At 36.9% G+C, this 27,780-nt stretch overlaps 1 protein-coding gene and 1 pseudogene across 5 annotated transcripts in view; one reads left to right on the plus strand and one right to left on the minus strand.

The window, feature by feature from the left end:
* The window catches only part of TFEC (transcription factor EC), a 686,635-nt gene that overhangs the window by 332,555 nt on the left and 326,300 nt on the right, over nt 1-27,780 (minus strand). The window lies entirely within an intron of this gene.
* LOC309632483 (zinc finger and SCAN domain-containing protein 5B-like) lies at nt 1,361-27,469 on the plus strand (annotated as a pseudogene). Its single transcript has one exon. The product of its transcript is annotated as a zinc finger and SCAN domain-containing protein 5B-like (transcript).

The following is a 27,780-nucleotide window of genomic DNA, read 5'->3' on the forward strand; positions in this document are numbered from 1 at the left end:
GAATAGACAACGAAACATCCCAAAATTGAGGCGGTGGACTTTGGGAGCAACCATATATATATTTTTTTCCTTTTTCTCTTTTCGTGAGTGTGTATATGTATGATTCTTTGTGTGATTTTGTCTGTATAGCTTTGCTTTTACCATTTGTCCTAGTGTTCTGTCTGTCCGTTTTTGTTTTTTTTTCCCCTTTGGTTTTTTGTTATGTTTTGTTTTGTTGTTTTTTTAGTATAGTTTTAAGCACTTGTTATCATTGGTGGACTTGTTTTTTGGTTTGGTTGCTCTCTTCTTTCTTTCTTCCTTTTTTTTTTCTTTCCTTTCTTACTTTTTAATTTTTAAAAATTTTTTTATTTTAATAACCTTATTTTATTATTTTTTTCTTTCTCTTTTTTCTTTCTCCCTTTTCTTCTGAGCGGTGTGGATGACAGCGTCTTGGTGCTCTAGCCAGGTGTCATGCCTTTGCCTCTGAAGTGGGAGAGCTGAGTTCAGGACATTGGTCCACCAGAGACCTCCCAGTTCCATGTAATCTCAAACAGTGAAAGCTCTCCCATAGATCTCCATCTCAATGCTAAGACCAGCTCCACTCAACGACCAGCAAGCTACAGTGCTGGACACCCTATGCCAAACAACTAGCAAGACAGGAACACAACCCCACCAATTAGCAGAGAGGCTGCCTAAAATCATAATAAGGTCACAGACACACCAAAACACACCACCCGATGTGGTCCTGCCCAACAGAAAGATAAGATCCAGCCTCATCTATCAGAACACAGACACCAGTCCCCTCTACCAGGAAGCCTACACAACCCACTGAACCAACCTTAGCCACCGGGGGCAGAGAGCAAAAACAACAGGAACTACGAACCTGCAGCCTGCGAAAAGAAGACCCCAAACACAGTAAGTTAAGCAAAATGAGAAGACAGAGAAACACACAACAGATGAAGGAGCAAGGTAAAAACCCACCAGACCAAAAAATGAAGAGGAAATAGGCAGTCTACCTGAAAAAGACTTCATAGTGTTGATAGTAAAGATGATCCAAAATCTTGGAAATACAATGGAGAAAATACAAGAAGCGTTTAATGAGGAACTAGAAGAACTAAAGAGCAAAGAATGATGAAGAGCACAATAAATACAAATTAAAATTCTCTAGAAGAAATCAATAGCAGAATAACTGAGGCAGAAGAACAGATAAGTGACCTGGAAGATAAAATAGTGGAAATAACTACTGCAGAGCAGAATAAAGAAAAAAGAATGAAAGGAATTAAGGATAGTCTCAGAGACCTCTGGGACAACATTAAATGCACCAACATTCGAATTATAGGGGTCCCAGACTCTGATACAGACTGGTATCAGAGTCTGAGAAAATATTTGAAGAGATTATAGTTGAGAACTTCCCTAATATGGGAAAGGAAATAGTTAATCAAGTCGAGGAAGCACAGCGAGTCCCATACAGGATAAATCCAAGGAGAAACCTGCCAGGACACATATTAATCAAACTATCAAAAAGTAAATACAAAGAAAAAATATTAAAAGCAGCAAGGGAAAAACAACATATAACATACAAGGGAATCCCCATAAGGTTAACAGCTGTCTTTCAGCAGAAACTCTGCAAGCCAGAAGGGAGGGGCAGGGCATATTTAAAGTGATGAAAGGGAAAAACCTGCAACCAAAATTACTCTACCCAGCAAGGATCTCATTAAGTTTTGACAGAGAAATTAAAACCTTTACAGACAAGCAAAAGCTAAGAGAATTCTGCACCATCAAACCAGCTTTACAACAAATGCTAAAGGAACTTCTCTAGGCAGGAAACACAAGAGAAGGAAAAGACCTACAATAACAAACCCAAAACAATTAAGAAAATGGTAATAGGAACATACATATCGATAATTACCTTACATGGAAATGGATTAAATGCTCCAACCAAAAGACACAGACTGGCAAAATGGATACAAAAACAAGACCCGTATATATGCTGTCTACAAGAGACGCACTTCAACCTAGGGACACACACAGACTGAAAGTGAGGGGATTGAAAAAGATATTCCATGCTAATGGAAATCAAAAGAAAGCTGGAGTAGAAATTCTCATATTAGACAAAATAGACTTTAAAATAAAGACTATTACAAGAGACAAAGAAAGACACTACATAATGATCAAGGGATCAATCCAAGAAGAAGATATAACAATTGTAAATATTTATGCACCCAACATAGGAGCACCTCAATACATAAGGCAAATGCTAACAGCCATAAAAGGGGAAATCGACAGTAACACAGTCATAGTAGGGGAATTCAAAGCCCCACTTTCAACAATGGACAGATCATCCAAAATGAAAACAAATAAGGAAACACAAGCTTTAAATGATGCATTAAACAATATGGGCTTAATTGATATTTATAGGACATTCCATCCAAAAACAACAGAATACAGTTTCTTCTCAAGTGCTCATGGAACATTCTCCAGGATAGATCATATCTTCGGTCACAAATCAAGCCTTGGTAAATCTAAGAAAATTGAAATCATACCAAGTATCTTTTCTGAGCACAATGCTATGAGACTAGATATCAATTACAGGAAAAAAATCTGTAAAAAATACAAACACATGGAGGCTAAACAATACACTACTTAATAACCAAGAAATCACTGAAGAAATCAAAGAGGAAATTTAAAAATACCTAGAAACAAATGACAATGAAAACATGATGACCCAAAACCTATGGGATGCATCAAAAGCAGTTCTAAGAGGGAAGGTTATAGCAATAATCCTACCTCAAGAAACAAGAAACATCTCAAATAAACAACCTACACTTACATCTAAAGCAATTAGCGAAAGAAGAACAAAAAAAAACCCAAAGTTAGCAGAAGGAAAGAAATCATAAAGATCAGATCAGAAATAAATGAAAAAGAAATGAAGGAAATGATAGCAAAGATCAATAAAATTAAAAGTTGGTTCTTTGAGAAGATAAATAAAATTGATAAACCATTAGCCAGACTCATGAAGAAAAAAAGGGAGAAGACTCAAATCAATAGAATTAGAAATGAAAAAGGAGAAGTAACAACTGACACTGCAGAAATGCAAAGGATCATGAGAGATTACCACAAGCAACTCTATGCCAATAAAATGGACAACCTGGAAGAAATGGACAGATTCTTAGAAAAGCACAACCTTCTGAGACTGAACCAGGAACAAACAGAAAATATAAACAGACCAATCACAAGCACTGAAATTGAGACTGTGGTTAAAAATCTTCCAACAAACAAAAGCCCAGGACCAGATGGCTTCACAGGTGAATTTTACCATTTAGAGAAGAGCTAACACCTGTCCTTATCAAACTCTTCCAAAATATAGCAGAGGGAGGAACACTCCCAAACTCATTCTATGAGGCCACCATCATCCTGATACCAAAACCAGACAAATATGTCACAAAGAGAGAAAACTACAGGTCAATATCACTGATGAACATGCAAAAATCCTCAATAAAATACTAGCAAACAGAATCCAACAGCAATTAAAAGGATCATACACCATGATCAAGTGGGGTTTATCTCAGGTATGCAAGGATTCTTCAATATATGCAAATCAACCAGTGTGATACACCATATTAACAAATTGAAGGAGAAAAACCATATGATCTTCTCAATAGATGCAGAAAAAGCTTTTGACAAAATTCAACACCCACTTATGATAAAAACCCTCCAGAAAGTAGGCATAGAGGGAACTTGCCTCAACATAATAAAGGCCATTTATGACAAACTCACAGCCAACATCGTTCTTATTGGAGAAAAACTGAAACTATTTCCACTAAGATCAGGAACAAGACAGGGTTGCCACTCTCACCACTTTTATTCAGCATACTTTTGGAAGTTTTAGCCACAGCAATCAGTGAAGAAAAAGAAATAAAAGGAATCCAAATCGGAAAAGAAGTAAAGCTGTCACTGTTTGCAGATGACATGATACTATACACAGAGAATTCTAAACACTCTACCAGAACACCACTAGAGCTAATCAATGAATTTGGTAAAGTAGCAGGATACCAAAATGAATGCACAGAAATCTCTCACATTCCTATACACTAATGATGAAAAATCTGAAAGAGAAATTAAGGAAACACTCCCATTTACCATTGCAACAAAAAGAATAGAATACCTAGGAATAAACCTATCTATGGAGACAAAAGACCTGTATGCAGAAAACTATAAGACACTGATGAAAGAAATTAAAGATGATATAAACAGATGGAGAGATATATCATGTTCTTGGATTGGAAGAATAAACATTGCGAAAATGACTATACTACCCAAAGCAATCTACAGATTCAGTGCAATCCCTATCAAACTACCAATGACATTTTTCACAGAACTAGAAGAAAAAATTTCACAATTTGTATGGAAACACAAAAGACCCCGAATGGCCAAAGCAATCTTGAGAAAGAAAAACGGAGCTGGAGGAATCAGGCTCCCTGACTTCAGACTATACTACAAAGCTACGTAATCAAGACAATATGGTACTGGCACAAAAACAGAAATACAGATCAATGGAACAGGATAGAAAGCCCAGAGATAAACCCACACACATATGGTCACCTTATCTTTGATAAAGGGGGCAAGAATATACAGTGGAGAAATGACAGCCTCTTCAATATGTGGTGCTGGGAAAACTGGACAGGTATATGTAAAAGAATGAAATTAGAGCACTCCCTAATACGCTACACAAAAATAAACTCAAAATGGATTAAAGACCTAAATGTAAGGCCAGACACTATCAAACTCTTAGAGGAACACAAAGGCAGAACACGCTATGACATAAATCACAGCAAGATCCTTTTTGACCCACCTCCTAGAGAAATGGAAATTAAAACAAAAATAAACAAATGGCAACTAATCAAACTTAAATGGTTTTGCACAGCAAAGAAACCATAAAGAAGATGAAAAGACAACCCTCAGAATGGGAGAAAATATTTGCAAATGAAGCAACTGACAAAGGATCAATCTCCAAAATATACAAGCAGCTCATGCAGCTCAATATCAAAAGAACAAACAACCCAATCCAAAAATGGGCAGAAGACCTAAATTGATATTTCTCCAAAGAAAATATACAGATTGCCAACAAACACATGAAAGAATGTTCAACATCACTAATCATTAGAGAAATTCAATTCAAAACTACAATGAGGTATCACCTCACACCAGTCAGAATGGCCATCATCAAAAAGTCTACAAACAATAAATGCTGGAGAGGGTGTGGAGAAAAGGGAACCCTCTTGCACTGTTGGTGGGAATGTAAATTGATACAGCCACTATGGAGAATAGTACGTAGGTTCCTTAAAAAACTAAAAATAGAACAACCATACGACCCAGCAATCCCACTACTGTTCATATTCCCTGAGAAACCATAATTCAAAAAGAGTCATGTACCACAATGTTCATTGCAGCTCTATTTACAGTAGCCAGGACATGGAAGCAACCTAAGTGTCCATCGACAGATGAATGGATAAAGAAGATGTGGCACATATATACAATGGAATATTACTCAGCCATAGAAAGAAACGAAATTGAGTTATTTGTAGTGAGGTGGATGGACCTAGAGTCTGTCATACAGAGTGGAGTAAGTCAGAAAGAGAAAAACAAATACTGTATGCTAACACATATATATGGAATCTAAAAAAGAAAAAAAATGGGTCTGAGGAACCTAGGGGCAGGACAGGAATAAAGACACAGACGTAGAGAATGGACTTGAGGACACTGGGAGGGGAAGGGTAAGCTGAGACGAAGTGAGAGAGTGGCATGGACTTATATATACTACCAAATGTAAAATAGATAGCTAGTGGGAAGCAGGCACGTAGCACAGGGAGATCAGCTCAGTGCTTTGTGACCACCTAGAGGGGTGCGATAGGGAGGGTGGGAGAGATAGGCAAGAGGGAGGAGATATGGGGATATATGTATATGTATAGCTGATTCACTTTGTTATAAAGCAGAAACTTACACACCATTGTAAAGCAATTAAACTCCAATAAAGATGTTAAAAAAAGAATTCAAATAAAGGAGAATAAATTGTAAAATAAATTTTTCCCCTACTTTTCTTTCTGAGCCTTCCTTCTGTTTATTTATTTTCTTGGAATATCACTTATTAGAATATAACGCCATTGCTCTCAATGAAAATAAAAACAATAAACCAAGGGCTTATCTGTTCTTCAGTAACAAGTGCTTATTTAAAGGCTAGGTGTAGTAGCATGACTGTATATGTGATCGGAAATATGGGGAAGTAGAGCATGCTTTTTGATCAAAGATGAAGTGTGCTGTCTCCTCTGTTGAGTTTGAGGTAGATTGGAACCCAGATTTTTCTGTACTTCAAGACCCATGAGTTTTCAACTACCCCAAGGGTGGCAGGGGCTGTGGATACTCCCTCCATCCCCCAGTCTTTCTTAGAGTTCCGGTGGGGCCACATGAACAGTTATAACAGATGGGTAGGAGTGGGAATGGCACATGTCACTTTGAGACCAGCCTGACTCCTCTACCTCTCTTCCTAGCACATTGGAAATAAGACTTTATGTAACAGAAACTGAGTATGGGGTGGGAGTAAATCATTCACATTAAAATGTAACTAGAAAGGTTAGTACAAACAAAAGAATCACTGTGATATAGAGTAAATATATGATTTTAAAATTTATTTTCATTATCTTTTGCTATCTTCTTCACACCTCACTTAAAGTATTACACAGCTTTGATATTGCTAATGTCCTTTGAGTTTTATTCTGTTTTTAATACGGCCAAATAATATAAAATAACATTCATCTGAAACCTGTTTCTGCCCTTGTCTCCTCTGTCTCTGTCTGTCTGTCTCTCTCTCTCATACACACATATATACACACATACCCATTCTTTTTCTACATTTATTCTTAATATTACAAAAATGCTCTACCACCATGAGGAAATTTGAGCAAAAAGTCAAAACAAAATTTAGACCTAAAAGTTGCTTATGGCTTGTTAACCGATAGCAACCCAACATCAGTATGATTCAACAATTAAAACTGCTCTTTCATTTGAATGGTTAAAGAAGGAAGTGTGGGCAATGGGGAGAGGGAGGAGGGAAAGGAGAGAAGGAACAGGGAGTGACTGGGTTTAAGAGGAGGCAGGAGCGTTAGAAATGCAGAAGTACAAGTGGTTAGGAAAAAATATTTTTGAAGAAAGTTATATGACAGAAAGAGCTCATTACCAAAGCATTGGGTTTATAGTTTAATGCCTATTCTTCTATATACTTATTTGTTAATTTCTTCAATTTATTTAGCTGGCTCACAGAATTACACCACACTTTTCAGACAGGCAGATAAAGTTCAGGCAGAAAGCTAACTAGGAAACTGTCTGAGACTTTATATTGCTTGTTACAGCATTCCCCGCACCCCTCTTTTTTTTAATAGAAATATGTAGGCCAGTGGTTTCTTCAGAAGAAAGCTGTCTTCATACTCCAGAAACTCATAGGGAGGTTGCTGAAAACAACAAGCCGTGCTCACAGAAACACGCCCAGAAGAAACAGTCATTCCCTTGGCTGGAATGTTAGATCTGCTTTGAAGTAGCTGAGGTGATGCTGATCTCCCTGGGAAAAAAGTGGGAGTAAAACCCAGCAAGGTCATTCACCGTGGGAGCTCGGGTAAGAGTAGATTTGGCCAATCAGTCCATGGCCATATTTTTATTCAATGTAGCTGACTCCTCAGTGTGTGGGACTTAGGATTCCATACCTAAGGAATCAAGAGATGAAGAAACCTATTTAAAAAGGTGGAAAAAAGAAAACTTGAATACTAGGAGCAAACAGAAGACGTGTTTGTGTGCAAACAGAATGCTAGGGGTTGGCATGGCATGGGCTGGTGACAGTTGAACAGATCTGGAGACCAGAATCCTGGATTCTATCTAGTCTGCACCTCGTGCAAGTCACTTTTTATGTCTGATCTTCATTATCCTCATCAGTAAAATGGCAGATTTTTATTAGATGATCCATGAGACTTTCTCTCATCTAATAATACAAACACTCTAGGCACAGCTTTCTGATTGGCTCAGAAGTCTGAATCAATATGACTCATAGAGTGTGGCTTTGTTCCGGCTCGTTCTTGATTCTGGAGCATCCGGAAGCCTGGGTGAACTCCTCTTCCAAGGCTCTCCTTGTATAATGGTGATAGTCCTTACAACACAGGGCCCATGCTCTCAGCCCCGTCCTTATTGCTGGGGGTTTGTTTCTCACTTTGGCCAACTCTCTGGTGATCCTAACCTGTGGAGATTTGTCTAATCACGTTTGCTGTAGAAAGCTGAACCCTGGTGCTGGATTGGGATTTAGATGGTCAGTTTTGTTTTCTGTTCCTTAAAAATTCAGAGTAAAGTATTTCTGAATTAAAATGAAATGATTAATATAATGTGTTAAAGTTTGTTTCTGGGGCATTATTCCAGTAATTAATGAGTTGTGTGGGAGCTCCAAAACAACAATACAGGAATGTGTGCTGGTCAAGCTATAAAAGAAATGTCAGAGTTTTAACAAGTAGTGGCCTTGAGTAAATCATGCCAGCCTAGGAAATAGCAGTGCTTACCATACTACTGATCTAACTATATACCCCTCCCCCAACAATTCAAGACGTACTTCTTTTGAAAGCAACTGAACTTGGTAAATATAAGAAACAATGGATCACTCTGGCTACATATTACACTTGGCAGTGTTGGGGGGGAGGTTAAGAATACCTTTGTCTGTCTCCTACTGCCCCAACCAATTAAATTAGGTTCTCTGTGAGGAGGCTAAGGTGTTGATATATGTGCTAAGTTTCCCAGGTGACAATGCTTCTTCAGCAGACAGGGCTGAGAGACATGCATTTGATGGTCTTTTCCAGGGCAGCTTCCATAGAGTTGAAAACAGCTGAAATTGAAATGAGGAGGTTTGGGGTTCAAATTATGACTCTCTCATTTACAAGCTGAGTGTCCTTAGGCAAGTCATCAAACCTTTCTTAGTCTTAATTTCCCCAACTATAAACAAGGAGACAAATTGTTGAGAAAGCAAAATAAGGTATATTTGAAAATATTTGGTACATAATAGGTATTCAAAAAGGTATTTACCAAATGTTGGGTTTGTTTTCTTTCACTTTGTTAGCTTAATTTTAGGTGGTGAGAAGTGGTTAGTTATTTAAAGTGGTGAAAATCTCAGTACTGAGCATGATCACTATAGTAAATAAGATACCTATAAAAAACATGTGAAGAATGGAGACATTGATTTTGTTCTCACTTCCCTCCCAGTTAAGAGATCTCTAATTGTAGATCTGCGGTTAGGCTAATTCAGAGTCCCTCCAACTGGAGTTCTGATATATAAGGGGATTAGAGCCTAGTTCTGAGTGGGTGATGGAGACCCATGGGGCTGACCTCGAAGGTGTGGCTGGTGGTGGCAGCGTTGAGGTCAGGCGGAGGGGCAGACTGGCCTCCTCGGCCTCTTCGGCCTCCCATCTCCATTTCTGTTGAGATCTATAAAGTCAAGAATCCATGGTAATGGAAGCATGAACTGTGCCTTCTCTTTCTTTATATAAGAGTAGTCCCGGCTGTGATCTTGGAGGGAGGTGAATAAAAAAGGAAAACAAAAATGTAGGGAAAAGGGAAATAATTACACAAATACTTAAGAAAAGTTACAGACAAAATTGTCTGAGAACCATTTTCCCAAATGACTGCTTTGTATTTTCCAGGTTGTTGTTATTTTAGTTGTTTTTTTGTTTTGTTTTGTTTCCTCAGTATGAGTATTTTATAAATTTAGAAAGTAAGAGCTATCCAAATTAAAATTAAGATATAGTACCTTCTGTCTTGTAATGAATGCCCCCAGCACCTTAAATCTGGATGGTTTTTCAAAACTTGATTCCACAAATAATGTTGAAAACCCCTCAAAATTAGTACAACCAGTTTTTAGACTGCTACATTAGCAAACCTTTTGCTACAATGTATAAAACAACAAGCTTTCTAGTTATTTCACAGAAATTTAGGTTTTAAAGATATCTGTAGAAATCAGCTGACTCATGCCCCCCATTGAGTCACATAGAAGCTGAACAACCTTCCAAGATAACACAATTCATCAATAGTGGTACTAAGAACAGAATCCAGCTATTCCAATTTCATTGATGCTGCAATTACAGATACCTGGTATCTGGGTTTGAAGCAGGCTTCTTTGTGATCTTTCTTTCGAGAAACAGATTATATTGTTTTAAAAGAAATAACTTTCAACTTCATTAAAGGTTGATATTAGTGAATAAGGTCTGAAAATCTAATGTATAACTAGTAACTACAGTTGATAATAATGTATTGTATAATTGAAATTTGCTAAGAAAGTAGAACTAAAATGTTCTTACCAACCCCCCCACCCACAAAGATAAATATGTGAGGTTATGGATGTGTTAATTAACTAGATGGGAGGAATCCTTTCACAATGTATCTGTATATCAAATCATCATGACATACTATTTAAATATCTTATTATTTTATTTATCAATTACACCTTAATAAGGCTGAAAAAAAGTTGCTATCAAATAGGGTTTTCCAGAAGGACTCATAGATTCTATATTCCCTGCATTCTCCTATGTTTGAAAATTTGCCTGTGACTTTTATAAATAAATAATATTTTCGCATGGTATAATATTTCTGGTTAAAATCTCTGACTTCAAAATTCTGCAGACATTATTCCTCTGTCTCCTGACATTGAATACTACTAGAGACAAGACAAAAGCTGTCTTAATTCCTGCTCTCATGAGTAACTTTCTTTGTTTTCTAAGTGTGTGAAGAATTATTTTCTTCTTTCTTAAAGTTCAATTATTTCAATACCATTTATCTAAGTATTGATTGTTCTTTATTATTTTTTCATGATCTGCAGACTTTATGCTTCATTTCAGAGGAAATTTCCTCTATTATGTATTTTAAATAACTTTATATGTCTTTTGTTGGCATTGCTATTTTAGGGACACCTAGAATTCTTATATTGAATTTTATTTGTTCACCCTCTATATCTATCATCATTTCTCTAATTATTTTAATCCCTGTGGGCACTGTGGTTACCTAAAATTTTCCCACTGTGCCAGAATTTAGATTTCAAGCTGTATATATATGGTCTTTTCCATTTTATTTATTGTACAGTAGTGTTGTAGTTAACAATTTGCTTACTCAGTTAAGATGCCACCAAAAAACGACTAGAGCTCATCAATGAATTCAGCAAAGTTGCAGGATACAAAATTAATATACAGAAATCTGTTGCATTTCTATACTGTAACAATGAACGATCAGGAAGAAAAATTAAGGAAACAATTCCATTTACAATTGCATCAAAAAGAATAAAATACCTAGGAATAAATCTAACTACGGAGGTAAAAGATCTGTACTCAGAAAACTATAAGACACTGATAAAAGAAATTGAAGACAAAACAAACAGATGGAAAGATATACCGTGTTCCTGGATTGGAAGAATTAATACTCTTAAAATAACAATACTACCCAAGGCAATCTGCAGATTCAATGCAATCCCTATCAAAATACCAAAGGCATTTTTCACAGAACGAGAAAAAGTAATTTTAAATTTATATGGAAACAAAGAAGACCCCAAATAGCCAAAACAATTTTGAGAAAGAAGAACAGAGCTGGAGGTATCATGCGCCCTGACTTCAGACTATATTACAAAGCTACAGTCATCAAAATAGTACAGTACTGGCACAAAAACAGACACATAGATCAATGGAACAGAATAGAAAGCACAGAAATAAACCCACACACTTATGGTCAATTAAAGAAGGCAAGAATATACAATGAGAAAAAGACAGTCTCTTCAATAAGTGATGCTGGGAAAACTGGACAGCTATATGTATATACAAAAAAAAAAAAAAATTTACAAAAGTTAACTCAAAATGGATTAAAGACCTAAATGTGAGACCTGAAACCATAAAACTCCTAGAAGAAACAGGCAGAATACTCTGACATAAATCGCAGCAATATTTTTTTGGATCTGTCTCCTGAGGCAAAGGAAACAAAAGCAAAAATAAACAAATGGGACCTAATTAAACTTAAAAGCTTTTAGACAGCCTACTGAATGGGAGAAACTATTTGCAAATGATATGACCAGGGGTTAATTGCCAAAATATATAAACAGCTCATACAACTCAATATCAAAAAAACAAATTACCTGATTAAAAACATGGGCAAAAGACCTGAATAGACATTTTCCAAGGAAGATATACAGATGGCCAACAGGCACATGAAAAGATGCTCAACATTGCTAATCGTCAGAGAAATGCAAATCAAAACCACAAGGAGATATTACCTCACACCTCAGAATGACTATTACCAAAAGGACCACAAATAACAAATGTTGGCAAGGATATGAAGAAAAGAGAATCCTTGTACACTGTTGGTGGGAATGTAAATTAGTGCAGCCACTGTAGAAAACAATATGGAGGTTTCTCAAAAAACTAAAAATAGAACTACCATATGATCCAGCAATTCCACTCCTAGGTATATATCTGAAGAAAACAAAAACATTAATTTGAAAATATACATGCACCCCAATGTTCATAGCAGCATTATATATAGTAGCCAAGATATGGAAGCAACCTAAGTGTCCATCAATAGATGAATGGATAAAGAAGATGTGGTATACACACACAAACGCACACACACACACAATGGAATACTACTCAGCCATAAAAAGGAATGAAATTTTGCCATTTGTAAAAACATGGATGGACCTGGAGGGTATTATGCTTAATGAAGTAAGTCAGACAGAGAAAGACAAATATTGTATGTTATCACTTATATGTGGAATCTAAAAAATAAAATAAATGAGTGAATATAACAAAACAGAAACAGACTCACATAAAGAACAAACTAATGGGGCTTCCCTGGTGGCGCAGTGGTTGAGAGTCTGCCTGCTAATGCAGGGGACATGGGTTCAAGCCCTGGCCTGGGAGGATCCCACATGCCATGGAGCAACTAATCCCGTGAGCCACAACTACTGAGCCTGCGCGTCTGGAGCCCGTGCTCCACAACAAGAGAGGCCGCGATAGTGAGAGGCCCGCGCACCGCGATGAAGAGTGGCCCCCGCTTGCCACAACTAGAGAAAGCCCTCGCACAGAAACGAAGACCCAACACAGCCAAAAATAAATAAATTAATTAATTTAAAAAAAAAGAAAAAAAAAACAAACTAATGGTTACCAGTGGGGATAGGGAAGGGGGGAGGGAGTGGCAAGACAGGGGTAGGGGATTAAGAGATACAAACTACTATGTACAAAATAAATAAGCTACAAGGATACATTGTATGGTACAGGGAATACAGCAAATATCTTGTAATTACTTTAAATGAAGTATAATCTATAAAAATTTTGAATCACTTTGTTATACATCTGAAACTAATATAATATTATAAATCAAATATACCTCAATAGAAAAACATAAAACAATAAAAAGTTACCCAAATAAAGTTAGCAAAAAACAAAAACAAACAAAATGTTCATTGACAGAGAAGTGGATAAAGAAAATGTGTTTATACATACATTTTCACTGAAAAATGAAAAGTAATTTTTGATGCATGAGGAATATTAATGATGTTTTAAACTTTCTTTGCTATTTTTCAGCATCTTAGAATTACTATGTTAAAGCTTTGTTTGAGCTAGATTAAATTACTGATTTGATATCAGCCCACCAACTCTTCACACATTCTTTACTTGTTAAGATACTGCTGCCTTAGGCATTTAGGAAAAGTAAGGATTTCTAAATTATATGACGTTATTCTTTTTCTCTATGGTGTACAACCTCTGTTTTTCTAAATGCCTACTCAGAAAATATGTTCTTCTCACACTTTGCCTTGTCAACTGATTTTAGATAAAATCTTTTAAGACTCATTTACATTTGTAAAAAGGAAAAAAAAGTAGGTGACCCAATTTGGTTAAAACTTTTGGATTTATATCCCTTACCTCCTTCAAACGCTGCAGGCATATGATAAAAAATTCACTAGACTAGAAAAAACCAATCTTGTAGCCACTAAATACAATAAATAAAAGTCTACAATAAATAATATAATAAATAGCCTACAATAAAATCAATATATAGATTTATTTAATAAATTATTTTTTCTTTTGGTGGAGTTTCAACGGGAAATTTAATCCATTCAGATCATCTAAAATGGTTCCTTCCATGGCCTTAAACTAGTCATTGGGCTGATGAGGTAATGGGAAGAGAGGCTAGGAGTTTCGACCACTCTATATAAATAGAGACATTTCAGCTCAAGAAACAATTTAAGATCCAGTCCCAGACTCAAGGAGGCTGAAGGCAAGAGGATTCAAAGGAGACTTCTAAATAAACAGTGAATCTATTATGCTACTAAGGAAAACCAGGGTAAATCCCTTTTGATAGCTCTCAATTAGGCACCAGTTATAGAACATTTTGCTAAGAGTTATATTGGAAAATTCTCCAATAAGTACAGCCACAGACCAGACATTTTCATGGGGTCACAGAAAACCTCAAGACAGCCCTGGATCAGAGAGCCACCAGTGTCTGTAGCATCCCAAGGAACACACTGAAAAGCAAGACTACAACTCTGAGACTTGGCACATTAGATTCAGAGCTTTTACCAGCTTGATGGAATCTGACCCTTCAAGGATTTGAGGAGACTGTGCGTTCTGCCATCTGTGGCTGAGGCCAGATCTTCACACCAACGAGCAGATTATGGATAAGCTGGTGATGGAGCAGTTTATGATGTTCTTGTTGCAGGAGTTCCAGGTCTTAGTCAAGGAAAGTGGTGTGGAGAGTTGCAAAGAACTGGAGGACACGCTAAGAAATAACAAGAAACCCCAAAATAGACCATAGTCAGCTTACAAGGAGAGAAGTTTCTTCTGCAAAATTCAAATGTTCAGATGGTGGAAGCTGAGATCAGTGACATGGGCAATGGGAGAAACTTATTCAGGAAGCCTGAACCTTCTATGAGTGAGATACATTCAGATGACAGAAGGAACAGAATATTCTCCTGCCAGAGACCATTCCTGAAAAAGGTAAACTGGAGGATCTACAACTCAAACAGAAATTGGAGAAGGGTCTGATGGAAGACAGGGAAGAGACAAGAATACTTAAATCTCAGGAGCCTCAGCTTCTGAAGGGTCCTGAGAGGGAAGATTTGACTTGGAGTGGACACAAAAGAGACTCTCAGAAGAGTCTAAGAAGTTCCAAAAGAAAATGGGACAACAGTTCCATTTCCCAAGAAGTGCCTCAAGAAGGAGCCACATATTTGGACAAAGGAGAATTCTCAGGACAACTTGGGTCAAATTCAGTTCTTTCACCAAGCACCGTGGGACCAACCGGTCATCATATTGGAAAAGAAGCCACAGACACCATATGAATGTAGGGTATGCAAACAAAAAATTTCATTATAAACCTCAGTTTGTCATTCACCAGAGGACACACACAGGAGAGAGACCCTTTAAATGCAATATCTGCCGCAAAGCTTTCATGCAGCCTTCAGATCTCCGAGTTCACCAGTGAATCCACACAGGCGAGAAGCCATACTGTTGTGAACTCTGCACCAAGGAGTTCACCCACAACTCTACCCTGCCTGCTCGCAAGAAGATCCACACAAAGGAGAAGCCGTACCAACGTGAAGACTTTGAGAAAGCTTTAAGCCACAAAGGGAACCTCAACATTCACTGACAAACCCACTCTGGACTAAAACCATATACATGTCCCTAGTGTAACAGCACCTTCTGTCAGCTGGGAACTTTTAAACACCATGAAAAAACACATTTAAAAATGATTTCCCAATGATTCCACCATCAGGTCCAAGTCCATTCTGCTCCAAGAAGGAAATTAACCGGTTGTAAAAATGATGTATGACATGTTGAGCACCTAACGAGGTTTCTGGAACATAATAGGAGTTCCATAAATATTAATTATGAGGATCTTTGAAAAATTACTTATCTTCCCTATAAGTTTTTGTTTTTGCTTCATTATAGTCCTTTGTTTTATTATAAGTTTTTTAGGTTTATGTTGCTATTCTTCTTCCAGTGAGTGCAAGTCATGAGTTTTCAATGTTTCATCATTAAACTGAGCTACTGAAAATAAATAAATTAATTAAATAAAAATTTTCACTGTACCAGAATTTAGATTTCCAGCTGTATATATTGCTTTTTCCATTTTATTAATTGTCCAGTAGTGTTGTGGTTAACAATTTGCTTACTTAGTGTAGTAATCTCCCCCTTAATGTCATCTTACTGTTTTATTATTTTGATGTCATCTTACATAATTATTTTTGAATTCATAATTTTACAAGTTTTTTTTTTTTTTAATAAACTCAAGGCACTCTCATAAATTGTCTTCCATTCTCTGGTTTTCTTCTCCAGACTGAGCTCATTATTTTGTCTCTTGCATACCTTGTTCCTCATCTATATGTAGATTTATCCAGCTATTGTTTGATGGATCACATTTCTACATCTTGTTCTTTTGTAACATGACAATGTGGATATTGTATAGTAAAATCTATTCGATAGCCACTCTCCTTATCTCTTGGTATGACACTTAAAGATCTGAATTTTGAGATCTGAATCTTTCTATTTTCTGTATACTGAAGGTACCAAGGAAGAAATGCTTAAATGAAGTCACATACTTTGTTTCCCTCCTGAAATACTGTTACTAAAGATACTTTAGCAGGGCCCCTGCACCCAGCCACGGATGCATTCACTCCTGCAACCTTCTTCTGGTCTATCCACTTAGTACACATTCCTGGAAATGCCCAACTTCTTGCCTTTGCTGAGATCTTGCAGTGAGAGCTTATGCACTCAAAATGTTTCCTGTATTTATCTCTTGACTTTCCAAGGATGCCTCCTCAATCCACTTCCCTCCCTGTGGAAGAAGTTGGTGAGAATGTCACGATGTTGTGGATTCACAATATTAACTGAGTATTGTTTCTGCAGAATGGAAACAGGGTTATAACTCTGTGCCACATCAGAATTTACTCATTTATTCAACACATATTTTTTTGTGTCAATTCTGTGGCGAGCACCATTTTAGGTTTACATCAGTGAAAAAAAAAATTAACAAAGTTTCTGCCTCATGAAGATTACCTTCTAGTGGGAATGAGATAACAATGAATAAATAACAAAACATACATAAGTCGGGTGTATAAATGTGGTGAAGAAAAATGAAGCGTAATAGAGAGTTACAGGGCTTGCTGTTTTGGATAGGGTGGTCGGAAAGGACTTCTGATATGGTGACAGAGCATAAACCAGAAGAAAGTTGGTGGTAAGTGAGCTCTGAGGGGAAGAACTCTCCAGGCAGAGAATATCTAAATGCAAAAGCCCAGCACTGGGAAAGTGATCGGCATAACCGAGGCACAGTGAGGAGGCCAAGGTGACTGGTTGGCTGTGAGGTCAGATAGGTGGTGGGAGCCCCAGAAGACACTTGGGCTTTTACTTTGAGGAAGATGGGAAGCCATTGGAGGGCTTTGCATAAAGGAATGACATATTTTGAAAGGATTCCCCTCTCAGCTTGCCACTTTCCAAATTTATGAAGACTGCCTTTTTCTTCTTAGGCTGCTTCTAACTTTCTTACCTTTTTTTTTTTTAAAGTTAGTTAGGAGAAGTATAGTCTGTGAACCCTCTTCACTGAGCCATCTCTACCTCTGCCGTCCAGATGGAGGAAGTTTCATTCCCACTGTGCTCTGGTGGCTTATAGGCAAGGTTCACTCACACCCTCCAGGCCAGGTCAGGAGGGCTGTGCCCTGAGGCTCTCTGGGAATAGCACAGTGAGCATGTTCACCACCCCAGCCTCAAATCAGCCTCACCTGCAATCCAGGCAGTGTGTGCCTGTGCAGTAGTGCTTTATGGTTCCTTTTTTATAAATATATGACTCAAAAGAATATTGTTCTTTGTTTAGCTTTCATCTTCCTCAGAGTTTGAAGTGTTTATAAGAAATAGTTGTAGATTTATTTTTCAAGATTGCTACCGTTAAATCAAGAATTTTTAAAAACATAAGTATGCCCCCAAATTTCTTTTTCTTATAAAAGGATGCTAAATTTACAAAAAAAATGTTATATTTGCATTAAGAAAGGACTAGCAACACATTAAAATAATAAATTATCTCTGAAACTAAATGTATATAGAAAATTTCTTGAATATCTGAAAAACAGGATTTCAGATAAAAATCTACCATACTCTGCTTTTTCTTACTGGACTACTTCAAATTTAGTTGTGTGAAAGGGGCTCCAAATGTTCTTCATGCAAAAGTCCAGGTCTTGGGTCTAATGTTTACTTCCTGTGACATAAGTGTAAATAATTATTTGAGCACAGTGGAAACAATGGCACTAGGTTTATTAAAATCTGGTTTAAAATGTAAAGAACATGTAATTTTTATGAATTATTTATAGACTAATGGGCAAAACTAATGGAGTATTAAGGGAATAAGAAATGAACCTTGAATTTATAGATATTTGAAATAAATCTTTTGGCTATGGTAAAGGCAACCTAAATTTCTGAAGAATAAACATAGAAAAAGCCTAAACTTAAGGTTATATGTAAGGTATAATGGGTATCATGTCAATAAGCTTCTCATGTCGTATATCGTGTATTGTTCTTGTGGTTATTTTTCTCAAAGAATTCTTTTTTTTTTTTTTTAACATCTTTATTGGAGTATAATTGCTTTACAATGGTCTGTTAGTTTCTGCTTTATAACAAAGTAAATGAGCTATACATATACATATATCCCCATACCTCCTCCCTCTTGCTTCTCCCTCTCACCCTCCCTATTGCACCCCTCTAGGTGGTCACAAAGCACTGAGCTGCTCTCCCTGGGCTATGCGGCCGCTTCCCACTAGCTATCTCTTTTACATTTGGTAGTATATATAAGTCCATGCCACTCTCTCACTTCCTCTCAGCTTACCCTTCCCCTCCCAGTGCCCTCAAGTCCATTCTCTATGTCTGCGTCTTTATTACTGTCCTGTCTCTAGGTTCTTCAGAACCTTTTTCTTTTTTACATTCCATATCTATGTGTTAGCATACTGTATTTGTTCTTCTCTTTCTGACTTACTTCACTCTGTATGACAGACTCTAGGTCCATCCACCTCACTACAAATAACTCAATTTCATTTCGTTTTATGGCTGAGTAATATTCCATTGTATATATGTGCCACATCTTCTTTATCCATTCATCAGTCGATGGACACTTAGGTTACTTCCCTGTTCTGGCTATTGTAAATAGAGCTGCAATGAATATTGTGGTACATGACTCTTTTTGAATTATAGTTTTCTCAGGGTATATGCCCAGTAGTGGGATTGCTGGGTCATATGGTAGTTCTATTTTTAGTTTTTTAAGGAGCCTCCATACTGTTCTCCATAGTGATTGTATCAATTTACACTCCCACCAACAGTGCAAGAGGGTTCCCTTTTCTCCACACTCTCTCCAGCATTTATGCTATGTAGATTTTTTGATGATGGCCATTCTGACTGGTGTGAGGTGATACCTCATTATAGTTTTGATTTGCATTTCTCTAATGATTAGTGATATCGAGCATTCTTTCATGTGTTTGTTGGCAATCTGTATATTTTCTTTGGAGAAATGTCTATTTAGGTCTTCTGCCCATTTTTGGTTTGGGTTTTTTTTTTTTGATATTGAGCTGCATAAGCTGCTTGTAAATTTTGGAGATTAATCCTTTGTCAGTTGCTTCATTTGCAAATATTTTCTCCCACTCTGAGGGTTGTCTTTTTGTCTTCTTTATGGTTTCCTTTGCTGTGCAAAAGCTTTTAAGTTTCATTAGGTCCCATTTGTTTATTTTTGTTTTTATTTCCATTTCTCTAGGAGGTGGGTCAAAAAGGATCTTGCTGGGATTTATGTCATAGAGTTTTCTGCCTATGTTTTCCTCTAAGAGTTTTATAGTGTCTGGCCTTACATTTAGGTCTTTAATCCATTCTGAGTTTACTTTTGTGTATGGTGTTAGGGAGTGATCTAATTTCATTCTTTTACATGTAGCTGTCCACCTTTCCCAGCACCACTTATTGAAGAGCCTATATTCTTGCCTCCTTTATCAAAGATAAGGTGACCATATGTGCGTGGGTTTATCTCTGGGGTTTCTATCCTGTTCCATTGATCTATATTTCTGTTTTTGTGCCAGTACTATACTGTCCTGATGACTGTAGCTTTGTAGTATAATCTGAAGTCCAGGAGTCTGATTCCTCCAGCTCAGTTTTTCTTTCTCAAGATTGTTTTGGCTATTCGGGGTCTTTTGTGTTTCCATACAAAGTGTGAAATTTTTTGTTCTAGTTCTGTGGAAAATGTCATTGGTAGTTTGATACGGATTGCATTGAATCTGTCGATTTCTTTGGGTAGTTTAGTCATTTTCACAATATAGATTCTTCCAATCCAAGAACGTGGTATATCTCTCCATCTATTTGTATCATCTTTAATTTCTTTCATCAGTGTCTTATGGTTTCTGCATACAGGTCTTTTGTCTCCTTAGGTAGGTTTATTCCTAGATATTTTAATCTTTTTGTTGCAATGGTAAATGGGAGTGTTTCCTTAATTTCTCTTTCAGATTTTTCATCATTAGTGTATAGGAATGCAAGAGATTTCTGTGCATTAATTTTGTATCCTGCTACTTTACCAAATTCATTGATTAGCTCTAGTAGTTTTCTGGTACCATCTTTAGGATTCTCTGTGTATAGTATCATGTCATCTGCAAACAGTGACAGATTTACTTCTTCTTTTCTGATTTGGATTCCTTTTATTTCTTTTTCTTCTCTGATTGCTGTGGCTAACACTTCCAAAACTATGTTGAATAATTGTGGTGAGAGTGGGCAACCTTGTCTTGTTCCTGATCTTACTGGAAATGGTTTTAGTTTTTCACCATTGAGGATGATGTTGGCTGTGGGTTTGCCATATATGGCCTTTATTATGTTGAGGTAAGTTCCCTCTGTGCCTACTTTCTGGAGGGTTTTTATCATAAATGGGTGTTGAATTTTGTCGAAAGCTTTTTCTGCATCTATTGAGATGATTATATGGTTTTTATCCTTCAATTTGTTAATATGCTGTATCACATTGATTGATTTGCGTATATTGAAGAATCCTTGCATGCCTGGGATAAACCCCACTTGAACATGGTGTATGATCCTTTTAATGTGCTGTTGGATTCTGTTTGCTAGTATTTTGTTGAGGATTTTTGCATCTATATTCATCAGTGATATTGGTCTGTAATTTTCTTTTTTTGTAACATCTTTGTCTGGTTTTGGTATCAAGGTGATGATAGCCTCATAGAATGAGTTTGGGAGTGTTCCTCCCTCTGCTATATTTTGGAAGAGTTTGAGAAGGATAGGTGTTAGCTGTTCTCTAAATGTTTGATAGAATTCACCTGTGAAGCCATCTGGTCCTGGGCTTTTGTTTGTTGGAAGATTTTTAACCACAGTCTTAATTTCAGTGCTTGTGATTGATCTGTTTATATTTTCTATTTATTCCTGATTCAGTCTTGGAAGGTTGTGCTTTTCTAAGAATTTGTCCATTTTTTCCAGGTTGTCCATTTTATTGGCGTATAGTTGCTTGTGGTAATCTCTCATGATCCTTTGCATTTCTGCAGTGTCAGTTGTTACTTTTCCTTTTTCATTTCTAATTCTATTGATTTGAGTCTTCTCCCTTTTCTTCTTCATGAGTCTGGCTAATGGTTTATCAATTTTGCTTATCTTCTCAAAGAACAAGCTTTTAGTTTTATTGATCTTTGCTATTGTTTCCTTCATTTCTTTTTCATTTATTTCTGATCTGATCTTTATGATTTCTCTCCTTCTGCTAACTTTGGGGCTTTTTGTTCTTCTTTCTCTAATTTTTTAGGTGTAAGGTTAGGTTGTTTATTTGAGATGTTTCTTGTTACTTGAGGTAGGATTGTATTGTTATAAACTTCCCTCTTAGAACTGCTTTTGCTGCATCCCATAGGTTTTCGGTCATCGTGTTTTCATTGTCATTTGTTTCTAGGTATTTTGATTTCTTCTTTGATTTCTTCAGTGATCTCCTGGTTATTAAGTAGTGTGTTGTTTAGCCTTCATGTGTTTGTATTTTTTACAGACTTTTCCCTGTAATTGATTTCTAGTCTCATAGCGTTATGCTCGGAAAAGATACTTGATATGATTTTAATTTTCTTAAATTTACCAAGGCTTGATTTGTGACCTAAGATATGATCTATCCTGGAGAATCTTCCATGAGCACTTGAGAAGAAAGTGTATTCTGTTGTTTTTGGATGGAATGTCCTATAAATATCAATTAAGTCCATCTTGTTTAAGGTATCATTTAAAGCTTGTGCTTCCTTATTTATTTTCATTTTGGATGATCTGTCCATTGGTGAAAGTGGGGTGTTAAAGTCCCCTACTATGATTGTGCTACTGTCGATTTCCCCTTTTATGGCTGTTAGCATTTGCCTTCTGTACTGAGGTGCTCCTATGTTGGCTGCATAAATATTTACAATTGTTATATCTTCTTCTTGGATTGATCCCTTGATCATTATGTAGTGTCCTTTGTCTCTTGTAATAGTCTTTATTTTAAAGTCTATTTTGTCTAATATGAGAATTTCTACTCCAGCTTTCTTTTGATTTCCATTTGCACAGAATATCTTTTTTCATCCCCTGACTTTCAGTCTGTATGTGTCCCTAGGTCTGAAGTGGGTCTCTTGTAGACAGCATATATAAGTGTCTTTTTTTTTGTATCCATTCAGCCAGCCTATGTCTTTTGGTTGGAGCATTTAATCCATTTACATGTAAGGTAATTATCAATATGCATGTTCCTATTACCATTTTCTTAATTGTTTTGGGTTTGTTATTGTAGGTCTTTTCCTTCTCTTGTGTTTCCTGCCTAAAGAAGTTCCTTTAGCATTTGTTGTAAAGCTGGTTTGGTGGTGATGAATTCTCTTAGCTTTTGCTTGTCTGTAAAGGTTTTAATTTCTCCGTCGAATCTGAATGAGATCCTTGCTGAGTAGAGTAATCTTGGTTGTAGGTTTTTCCCTTTCATCACTTTAAATATGTCCTGCCACTCCCTTTTGGCTTGCAGAGGTTCTACTGAAAGATCAGCTGTTAACCATATGGGGATTCCCTTGTATGTTATTTGTTGTTTTACCCTTGCTGCTATTAATATTTTTTCTTTGTATTTAATTTTTGATTGTTTGATTAATATGTATCATGGCATGTTTCTCCTTGGATTTATCCTGTATGGGACTCACTACGCTTTCTGGACTTGATTAACTATTTCCTTTCCCATATTAGGGAAGTTTTCAACTATAATCACTTCAAATATTTTCTGAGTCCCTTTCTTTTTCTTTTCTTCTTCTGGGATCCCTATAATCGAATGTTGGTGTGTTTAATATTGTCCCAGATATCTCTGAGACTGTTCTCAATTCTTTTCATTCTTTTTTCTTTATTCTGCTCTGCAGTAGTTTTTTCCACTCTTATCTTCCATGTCACTTATCCTTTCTTCTGCCTCAGTTATTCTGCTGTTGATTCCTTCTAGAGAATTTTTAATTTCATTTCTTGTGTTTTTCATCATTGTTTGTTTGCTCTTTAGTTCTTCTAGGTCCCTGTTAAACGTTTCTTGTGTTTTCTCCATTCTGTTTCCAAGATTTTGGATCAACTTTAGTATCATTACTCTGAATTCTTTTTCAGGTAGACTGCCTAGTTCCTCTTCATTTGTTTGGTCTGGTGGGCTTTTACCTTGCTCCTCATCTGCTGCATATTTCTCTGTCTTCTCATTTTGCTTAACTTACTGTTTTTGGGGTCTCCTCTTTGCAGGTTGCACATTCATAGTTCCGGTTGTTTTTGGTGTCTGCCTCCAGTGGGTAAGGTTGATTCAGTGGGTTGTGTAGGCCTCCTGGTGGAGGGGACTATTGCCTGTGTCCTGGTGGATGAGGCTGGATCTTGTCTTTCTGGCGGGCAGAACCACATCCAGTGGTGTGTTTTGGGGTGTCTGTGACCTTATTATAATTTTAGGCAGCCTCTGTGCTAATGGGTAGGGCTGTGTTCCTGTCTTGCTTGTTGTTTGGCATAGGGTGTCCAGCACTGTAGCTTGCTGGTCGTTGAGTGGAGCTGGGTCTTAGCGTTGAGATGGAGATCTCTGGGAGAGCTTTCACCATTTGATATTACGTGGAGCTGGGAGGTCTCTGGTGGACCAATGTCCCGAACTCGGATCTCCCACCTCAGAGGCACAGACCTGACACCCGACCAGAGCACCAAGACCCTGTCAGCCACATGGCTGTTACTGGAGTAGATACTTGTGTGCAGACTCTATATAGATCCCATTTCCAAAGTTAATATCAGCAGTAGTTGTGGCCGGGTGGTTAAGGCGATGGAGTAGAAATCCAATGGGGTCTCTCCATGCAGGTTTGAATCCTGCCGACTATGAGAAGCCAGTATTTTGGTACAGATCCTTTTTTTCCTTTTGCAGGCTTGTCCACGGATTACTTAAAGAATTTATGAACTGCTGGAATACAACTGGGACCCCAGTGGGGCTAGATGAGGAGCGGATGAGGGAGCTACGAAGTCGTGTGATAGTGGTTACAACTTGAGTCCGGAAGAGGGAGATGACAAAACACGCCAGACAACGTGGAACAAAGAAAAGCAAAGCGTCGCGAAGTAGCACAGGAAGGGACAGTTCTGACCGACTTCTCGCCCTGCAGAAAAGCCTGCCTGCACCCGGGGCCTCGGGACCCCACTGCAGCCTTCCGCACGAGCACATCAGTGCCCCTCAAAGAATTCTTATCAAATGTGTTCCATATTTTGGTGGAGAAATCCTGGCAACTACACAAAGATTGTACTAATTTTCACTTCCACCAACTATGTATGAGAACTTTTCAAAACCCATGAATCACTATTTTCTGGTTTGGATGAAGTTAGGGGGGTATTGTTAAATAATCTAATTTTTGCATAACACTTTTTCTGAACACAATTATTTCAGTGTTTTCACAATGTGTCTAAATTTAAAAGAAAGTGTCATTATTCTTGAAAACATTTTTGTGATGAGCTAACAAAGTCCCCCAAAATAAAATAAATCATACTCTTGAGAGATCTACGTTTGACATAATTTTTTCTCTGAGCAAGCAAACCCATCCAAGACCTCTGTGTAAGATTATAAAACAATAAGAAAGCATTATAAAAATACATGCAAAGCAAAAATAGAAAAACAAAATATAGCCAATATGTCTGCTTCAATCTTATCTCTGGTTTAAATTAAAACCCAGAAAGAAAAAGCATCATAACCACAGGAAATCAATATTCTTATAACAATATTACTTGAAGTTTTTATCAAAAAGTATTGTAAACATTTTCATGGGAAGTTTTATGTCATGTTTCCAAGGGCCCACACATTTCCTTCTCTAACTGTAGTGAACAAGAGATGTCCAATAAAATCAGTTCAAAATACAAACATTTCCCCTGATAGTTTCTCCTAACTTTCTGCTTAGTCTTCTTGTCTAAACCAGTATTGCCACATAAATAGGCTAATGCATGCTTGATTACATTATTCCTTTAAGTGCCTAGACATCAAAGCTTATGTGTATGTAGAAAACAAAGCAAATCCTTGTGAGAGGTAGTCATTACTGATTAATTCATTAATTAATGTATAGTTTATTTATTTTGATCCTTCTTATTTAATAACAAATATAATACTTTCAATTTGCTTTTAGTTACAATAGACCTTTATATGCAGTGATTTCATTAATACTATTTCCTGAGTAATTATAAATTTTTATTTCCTTTATGGCCCTAGACTTATGGAGAAAAATAGTTTTCAGTGTATGAGTGGTTGACCTTTTCTAATATCCCTATATAATGAATTTCTAAGTTCATTGCATTATTGGCAGAGGCTGTGACCCTCACAATGTCTTATAAGTCCCATGTTTGAAAGGTGAGATATTTATTCTCTGTCTATAGAGTACAGAGATTGATTTAGTCTTTTAAACTAACATAGTCCTCTTATTCAGATCCTATACATTATTATGTCATACATTATTATGTAATACCATTTAAAGTCTTTGTTTCAGTTGAGGTCCTAAAAGCTAAGAACAATAGATTAGGTGCTAAGAGTTCTTGTATCCTAAATCAAGGGATTGGATGACCTAGATGATACAAGCCAAACCAGTTCTTCCAAGATTACCAGGTCACAGTGAATTTACTGCAAATTAATGAAGATTAAGCTTCTGGGCCCCTTCACATGCACAGTCCTCTCCTCAGATAATGAATAATGTTTATTAAAAAAGTATTTAATATTAAGTGCTCTACCAGAACTCTGGAAACACCCTGAAATCTCACAGCTCATATATGAAAGAAATTTAATAGTGGTTTTCCGAAATTTTTCAAGAATTTCAAAAATTACCTGCTCCTCCAATAAAGAAGTGTAAAGGTGGAAGAAACTTTTAAAATTATAATAAAAAAACAAATTTTAGTTAACCATGCCAAGAGAAAATTGAAATACCTTCCTAATATATCTATTGAAAACAGATCTATTTCCAAATGATTGGCATATGAAGAGGAGATCAAAGAATATACAGTGAAAAATGTTAGAGAAAAAGGTATTTTAGAGAGGTGTCAGGCAGTTCATCAATAAAAAGGTTACTTTTTATTTTGTGAGGTTGAGGGTGTTTGTAAGCTTTTTAAAATTGATAATAAGTTCTGATTTCTTTTTGCTTTAGTAAACATTCACATTAATTCTTAATTTTACATTTGTTCTTTTGTATTCTTTTTCTTAACCTCCCCACAAAACTGTACCAGCTTCAGACCCCACAAAAGGTGAATTATTCCCTGGTGATCATACACCTTCAGTGACTGAAGAATGAAGTGTCAAAGGGTTTAATTAAAGAGAAGATTCACTTGTATCCCCCCACCTGACACCAAATAAACACAAGTGTGATGAATCAAGAAGCTGGAGACGCAGTTAAATCACTGTGTCCCTACAACACTCCCCCACCCCTTCCCCTAACTATGAAGAAGAGCTTTCCCATCACCTCAGTCAGGTAAGAAGGGTTCTGAGGGAATCATCCCAAGTCCCTAGTTGGCATGTCCTTTAGAGGAAGGGGTGTCTGAGGCTTCCCTAGAGATTTTTAGTGTCTGGAGCTGTCTTTTTTGTCAGAGGACTGGGCACAAGCCATACTTTCCAAGGAACAGGGAAAGGATACCTGAGTTTCTCAAGAGGCAAGTAGTTGCCTGGGAGGGAGCTACCGCTTGGGAAGCTTTAAAAGGCCCCCACTCAAGAGAAATGCCTGGAGATGCAAAGAGACCCCAACAGAGAAAGTCTGTGGGGGGTGGACCATCCCTCCCAGACCAACCTCCACCCTCCACCTCCCTCTCCCCATGTCTGGGGAAAGGGAGAAAGCTTCACCTTAAATGAAATCTGGAGTTCTGATTACTGCCTTGGACTGGGCATTTTAATTATTGAATTGTGATTTTCCTTGTGGCTGAGTGACCCACCTGAGCTGTCATTCATCAGTGGGGAAAAACTTAATTGAGCTTGAGCTTGAAGGAACTATGGAAAAAAAATAAAATTACTTTATATCAAACCCTAATGAGCCAAATTTATTAAAGAAAAGTTATATTCATTTTCCTTAGCCTTCTTAATCTACTGGGGACAGTAATTTATGTAAAAGCATGCCTGTTTTTTCCTTTAGAGCTTCTTTTCTATTTTTAACAAATTTTTACAAATTGCTTTTCAAGGCTATGTTACACAGCATATAAAAGTTTATTACCTTTAAGGTAAACAAACATGCCAATATAAATCATGTCCACTGTTTTCTTTTAATTTTAGCATTTA

The sequence above is a fragment of the Balaenoptera borealis genome (assembly GCF_965194805.1).
Source record: "Balaenoptera borealis genome assembly, chromosome: 7".
In the NCBI taxonomy this organism is placed as follows: domain Eukaryota; kingdom Metazoa; phylum Chordata; class Mammalia; order Artiodactyla; family Balaenopteridae; genus Balaenoptera; species Balaenoptera borealis.